We start from the raw sequence: 6,593 nt of genomic DNA, 5'->3' as shown, positions 1-6,593 counted from the left end.
TTATTCTTAACAAACTAATATCACTAACTATAAAACTCCTGCATAAGCAACAGTGGAATGTAGTGGTAATGGYAGATACCTTTTTACTAACCTTTGAAAAAAAAATTAGTGGTTGGTGATGGCCTTTTTTTGTAAATCTGACAAAAAGTGATTTGATTCTTTTATTTTTTAAAGGTTTTTCATAAACTAAGGTTGCTCTGAGATCCTGCCAAAAGGTCTTGATCCCAACCAATGAGGTGATTTGAGGAAATAAATGGCGTTCTGCAAAGACAGGTCTGACTTAGTCCGGCTGGGTGAGTGAATGCTCTCAGAGATGCTCCTGTCTCCTCTATCTCCTTACCCCATTTTCAACCTTCTGGTGCCTCCCAAATCCCACTCTCGGCCTTARGCAATTCTTACAGATTGCTGCAGTAAAACTGAGAGTGCTCACAGGTCACACAAACTCACTGCTTATATTTACATCATTAATGAATCTTTCAGTAATTTTCCTTTTGGGAATGCAATTTCTCACATGAGCTGGGGGCAAGGTGGGGAAGAGAGCAAGCCTGGGACATTGCTCTGTTTTGACAGCAAAGTCTCAAACTTGGAGCCATAACTATGATTTTTATTAAACACATACAATTCAATACTGTCTTAAGATACCAGAAAAGATATTTTCTTTGTAGTTTTGATTTTTTTTATTAATGACTTTCATCTTGCTAGACTTTAGATAGAAAATGAATTTTAATCAGCAGTAACTGAGAAGACAGTAGTGTTGCTCTGCAAGGTTTGACTCAGCCTTATTCATATTTATGCCACAAATGAATGATTTTAAAGGAACTTAGCAAAGTAAGAAGACCATTCCTTTAGATAAGAAATGGGGAGTGTCTCTAAGCTCTGAGAACGGTGAATAATGAAACTGTAATTATCCATATGATGAAGACTCTCCCATGCCTGTCATGAGGGTGTATTCAGCCACTGAGGACCTCTCAGCCCGTTATTCTTGATAACCTCCTCTTGATATCTACTGCAGGCAGAATTCAATAAGCAAACTGTACCAAGAACAAAGTTCTAGCACTTGCAATAATTTAAAAGCTTCTGGAGGCCTATTTTGAATGACTTCCACCTGAGGCATTGTCTACACGAGGACAAACTGGTCCTTTAATTTCACTTGAGTGAAATTATGACATGTATGATCTTGTATCACTTACTACCTGTTTTTGAATAGTGGATTATGGTTCTGACCTTCCTCCCCTTTCCTTCCTCTAGATGTACCTMAAGTGGTTATTTTAATGTATAAAAACAGGCAGTAGGTAATAGTACAATTTGATAATATAAAGGGTATGTATTTTACATTTTGCTTTGTAATGTGCTCTACTGACAGAATCTGGAGGTAGTTCTGTTATTGCTCTATGCCTTATTTTCTGATACTTGTATTGTGAATTGTTGCTCTCTTTTTCTAGAATGCAGTCCAAGGTAAAATAAGGGAATGTGATTATAAAGGCTTGTGAAAGATCCAGTAGTAACCAACTAAACTGTATAATAAAAAGTACCAAGCTACACCAACAARTGAAGTCCCTGAAAAAGCCTGGAAGCAAAATGGTTATAATTAAAACCTGAAAGCAATGACTTTCATAAAGAGGTAAACTAAGACTTTTCCGTAACTGATGATCTAAAAAGTGTTCTGAGTTGTAAGACCTCATTTCACATGTATTAATTAAATAACATTTGAATCATTTAATAGTTTGAACTCTACTGCACTGTTAATATCTTCAGGTGATTTTTTTTTTTCTGTAACAAAGAAGTCTTTGTTCCTAGTCTTTGCTTGGGCTGTGCCTTGGATATTAGTTGGAAACCTGATAGCCTGACATTGCTAGAAGTCTGCAAGCACAATGCGAGTCGTCTGCAACTGGGATTAAATCAGACCTTTTGTACCAAGTTGCTGAGAGGCCATGTGATCTTGGAAAAGCAATGGTTATGGATGGCAAGAGATTTTTAACTCTTTGTGCCTGTGGCAGGGAGCCAGGCAGGTTTGTTTCTGCAAAGCAGAACCTGAGTGTTCATGGGSAGGAGGTGGCAAGCACTGCATAAGAGGTGGCCAGAACTGCTGCGTGTATGAATTGTTAGGATGCTTGAGTAACTCAGGTCAAAAAAGCATGTAATCCCTTCTCTAGAGTGGATGAAGATCAGCTCCTCAGAAAGGCACAGGTGCTGCTGAGATCCCAGGTACGGAGGTGTGTGGGCATTCCCCGCAGCCACCCAGGTGCCCTCTGCTCTTCTCCCTGCCCTGCTGCTGCATTGCTGGCTGGCAGGCTGGTGGCAAGGCCAAGTGCCCCAGGGTCCCGCCAAACCTTGTCACCAGACTGTGCGCCCTCTTCTTTATTTGCTTGGTGGCTTTTGAACTCTGAACATCTGTAACATGAACTTTTAAGAAATCACATGCAAACTGGAGTTTATAGCTGAGACTAATTTTAAATCTTAATTACAAAAGAGTAACCTCCAGAAATCATTCAAATATGGAAAGATGAGAAGGGAAAGAGGAGGTTGGAAGATATCAGGCAGATCCCGACATCTTCACAAACTGCCTTTTGAGTAATACCTTAGGACTAAGTGCAGTCCCGACCAGAAGACAAAATGATAGTGATGGTCCCCTGAGCATATTCCTTGGGAAGTCTGTTAGACCCCTGTCCAACTATGATATTGGAAAGATTTTGTGTCTGGGAGCCCTTTACCCTCAGTTAGTCTGACCGCCACAGGCATAGTCTGTGCCATGCCCTGGACGTGCAGAGCCTATGGATTTGTACTGCTGCAACAAAAGAGCATTTCCTTACATAAAACTCATTACAATTCTTGGGAATTAAAGGCAGTACACGTAAATAACAATTATCTCCTCTTGAGTAATATCATTCCTGATGATCCTGCTCTGCATTCACTGCAGTGTCAAGTTCATCTCATGATCCTGTGTATTTACCTTCTGAGTCTGTCCAGTCATCACATTCACTCACCTTTTGAGGTGGAGGAGATGTAGTACTTTCCCAAACTGTTCCAGGCAGAAATATTGAAAACTTTCCTGATAATGTTAGCCACCAGACCTAGAAACCTGTCCTTCAAAATATTCAAACTCCTTTTATTGAATAGCCCTGCTAGGAGTAGAAATCATTGCCAAGAAAAACGTATCAGCTTTTTTGCAAACTGTTAAGAGCTTGTGCTCTAAAGACAGGGCTCATCACTGTGGTCGGTACGAGACGTGTGGCAGCAACCAAATGCTTTTTTTTGTATTGTTCCAGATGGCTGCACTACCGAACACTGTAGAGGTTATTTATTAGCTAAAATTTATATACCTGAGGCTTGACATATTAATGAAATGGCATCTTTATAGAGCTGGGGATATAAACACCACAGAGAAGTAAGATGTGGTTTTGCTTGATGGAACAGTTTAAAAGGTTTCTTGCTAATGGCTAGCCAGGCTAAAGTTTTTCTAGCATATGGGCTTGTTTTGTACAGTTTATGTGGTGGTTTTTTCGTTRGATCCTCAGTGGTAATGAGCCCACACAGTTGATTGCTGCAGGGAGAAGAAAATCATTCTGAATAGGTTTGCTGAATAATTATGAACTGAGCTGAACTCTTACATTTGCTTACTAATTGTATGGTTCATGATGTTTTATGTATGATGCATTCATTTCGTTAAAAAGGAATTTTTTTTGCTGAACAGCAACTTTTTTCAGTGCAAGTTAAAATGGCACCGTGGAAAAAGCTGAATTCAAGTCTGATGAATTGATGTTGTTTAAACTATTTTTTTAAATCWACCCCACCATTTGTTTTTCAGAGCTTGCAGTATGAAACCAAAAAATTGTGCTATTGTCTTGAGAGTCGAAATAAATGAATCCCCTAAACTTTGGATTTGGCAGGAACAATTACTATTTTTAATTTAGAAAATAATCCCTTGCAGCTAAAACTATTTAAATAATGGCTTTCTTTGCTTCCCCCAAGATGACCAAAACCCAAGGACTGAAAGTAAAAATATGTTGTGTAGAATATACTTTTCACTAGTACAATTTAAGAAACTCTTCTTTTCTACTTAGCTGGTTGACTGTGACCCTATGCGACTGAATTGCTCCCAACTGTGATGGCAGCAGCATGGTGGCAATCTCCTGTTGATGCTCCCCTGACATCATACTGGAAAGCTGCATTGCCCAGAATATGTTCCACATCAGAAACCAGGGTTGGTCCTTCTTCTAATGTTTAACAAATAGTAAAAGTTTATACCACAGGCCTGCAGAACACTACAGCTAGTATAGCATCTTACAGTTTCAATCGTCTCACTATTTTTACTGTCAAAATATTTAGGCTGATTTTATTCCCATATTTGTCATCAGCTAATTATGTAGTACTCCCAAGTTGCAGTCAGATCCATGGAGCACTTCCTGTGGGTTACTGTGCTGAAACTTTCAATTTTAAAATTTGCTTCTGGAAGACTTGATATTGAGGCTAGAAGTGGATGAGTAGAAATGCTTTCTTGTGAAGTAGTCCGAGGAGAGTGAACGGTTAGCCATGGCTGGCAGAACACAATGGCAAACCTAACTGCTGCGCGCTGGCAGGGACGCTTGCAGCTCTCTCCTGGCAGGCACACACAAGAAAGGAGAAGAGACGAATATTAATGTTTGCCCCAAAGCATTTGAGATGTTCAGCGTACGGATCCAGGAGGTCTCCATTCCTCTAATTATATTCTCCTTTTCAGTGTCATTCTGCTCTTCCAGAGAGACAGTGCTTTCTCCGCTTGAGGAATGAATGAATTCTGAATCTTCCAGGAAATATAAGGTGAATCTCCTTAATCAGTAAGGATCTGTCTTTTCTGAAGTATTTGGTGCCTCCTATGGAAGCCAGTGTACATAATGCACTGCAGGAGGTATTTGTGAAAACATTTTCTTAAAGGCCCAACCTCCTGATTTAGAAAAGAGCTGTGATTTCACAGAGGCATGAAGTCTTTTATATCAATAAAATAACTATTCAGAGCAGAAATCTGTTGCTCTTGCAGAAGGAAAGTTACTTTCTTTTACACTCATACAACTTCCATCATTTCAGTGGTGCAGAGAGAACAGATCATTTCTTTGCAAAGTACCTATATAGGAACAGGACAATAAAACTGTAGTAAAAAAGGTCACCTATAAAGGAAACCCAGCATGATTACAACAATAAATAATTACCTCTAATAGTATTCCTGACGGATATAAYGTCCAACTGGTATGTGGTAACTTAAATGGAGACTAACCTGCTATGCCAACCTAGGATGAACACACCACCAAAARCTGGATTCTCACTAAGATAAAAATGCTGTAACTTTTCAGTGATTGATGCTTTCCCTCACCAGTCTGTGTCAGCAATGGCTGATCACTTTTCCCTTATCCATGTTAAAAACTTAGCAGTCTGACAGCTTCAGCCCTATTGTATGATTCTGTACAGTCAAGACTGGCATTAGAACTCAAAAATTGTTTTGGTTTGCAATGGCCATTTAGGCCAGAAAAAAAGTGGAWCATGTAAGTGAACACAGGTTTACACAACAATTTTTTACATTTAGTAGCAGTAATACTAGAGCTCAGCAATCTAGTGCTAGTCTTGCTGTTCACAAAACATCTTGGGAGCAAAAAACAAAGCATGTTAATGCCATTCCTTATGAGGTTTAAACTAAAAAAAAATTCCATTATGTTACAGAGAAATCTCTTCCACACTGATATTAATAGGCAATCCTATTGCCAAGGTTTCATGTAATCTTCTTGATAAAAGTGTACTTCTCTTCCAGAGTTCAGGAAACGGTATTAAATCTACAGTGAGCYTTGTGTTCAACCAAAGCAGCTCTTGCTGTCCATGGAGCCTCCACATGCCGGCCAGCATGAGGGTGCAGATACCTGATGTTCCTCACTTTTCTGTAAGGAGATCCCACACCTGTACAGCCTGTGTAGATGGAGGTACGAGGAACTAAGCGCACACACCAGGTGCATTTCCTGGAAGCATAATGTACCAAGAGACCTTGTTTGCTTCGAGAACGTTTCTTAGCTGGGACACGGTCCAATTTCCATTAAAGTCAATTGGAGTCGTTCATGTGCGGAAAGAATGGCTCTGGGAGAGCTGGGAATACTCTCTTATGCCAGGCAGTCCACAGGTGGATGAGCCTCCAGAAATTCCTCCTCCAGCAATTCCAGCAGTGGCTTTGTAGCAAACGGGGCTCCRGCCCTGACTCCAAGACGGGCAGCCATCAGAAGACTGCAGACCCCGGGCTTATTTTCCGTGTTATTCATTTTACTGCCAAGATGTGTATAGCGATGAATGGGCTGAAACCTTGGGCCTGAAGCCAACAGATCCGCACTACTGAAGCTGAACAAAGAGGCCAGGAAGAGGCCCCAAACGGACTGTGAGCGAGGCCTCCACGGCCCCAGAGAGCCTCCTGACCGGCCTGCCCGCTCCTGCATGGCACGGTGAGCGCTTTCGGGCCGCAGGGCCGGGCTGGGGCTGGGTGGCGGCGGGGACCCTGCTCCTGCCAGGGCCCGGGCCTGGGGGGCGCGCTGACCGCGCCGGGCGTGCGGCTCGGCCCGAGAACGCGCGCGGGCTCGGGGAGGGGC

The sequence above is a fragment of the Rhea americana genome, unplaced genomic scaffold (genome assembly GCF_003343005.1).
Source record: "Rhea americana isolate MKP2758 unplaced genomic scaffold, rheAme1 scaffold_301, whole genome shotgun sequence".
Taxonomy (NCBI): domain Eukaryota; kingdom Metazoa; phylum Chordata; class Aves; order Rheiformes; family Rheidae; genus Rhea; species Rhea americana.
Note: the sequence above shows the minus strand (reverse complement) of the source record.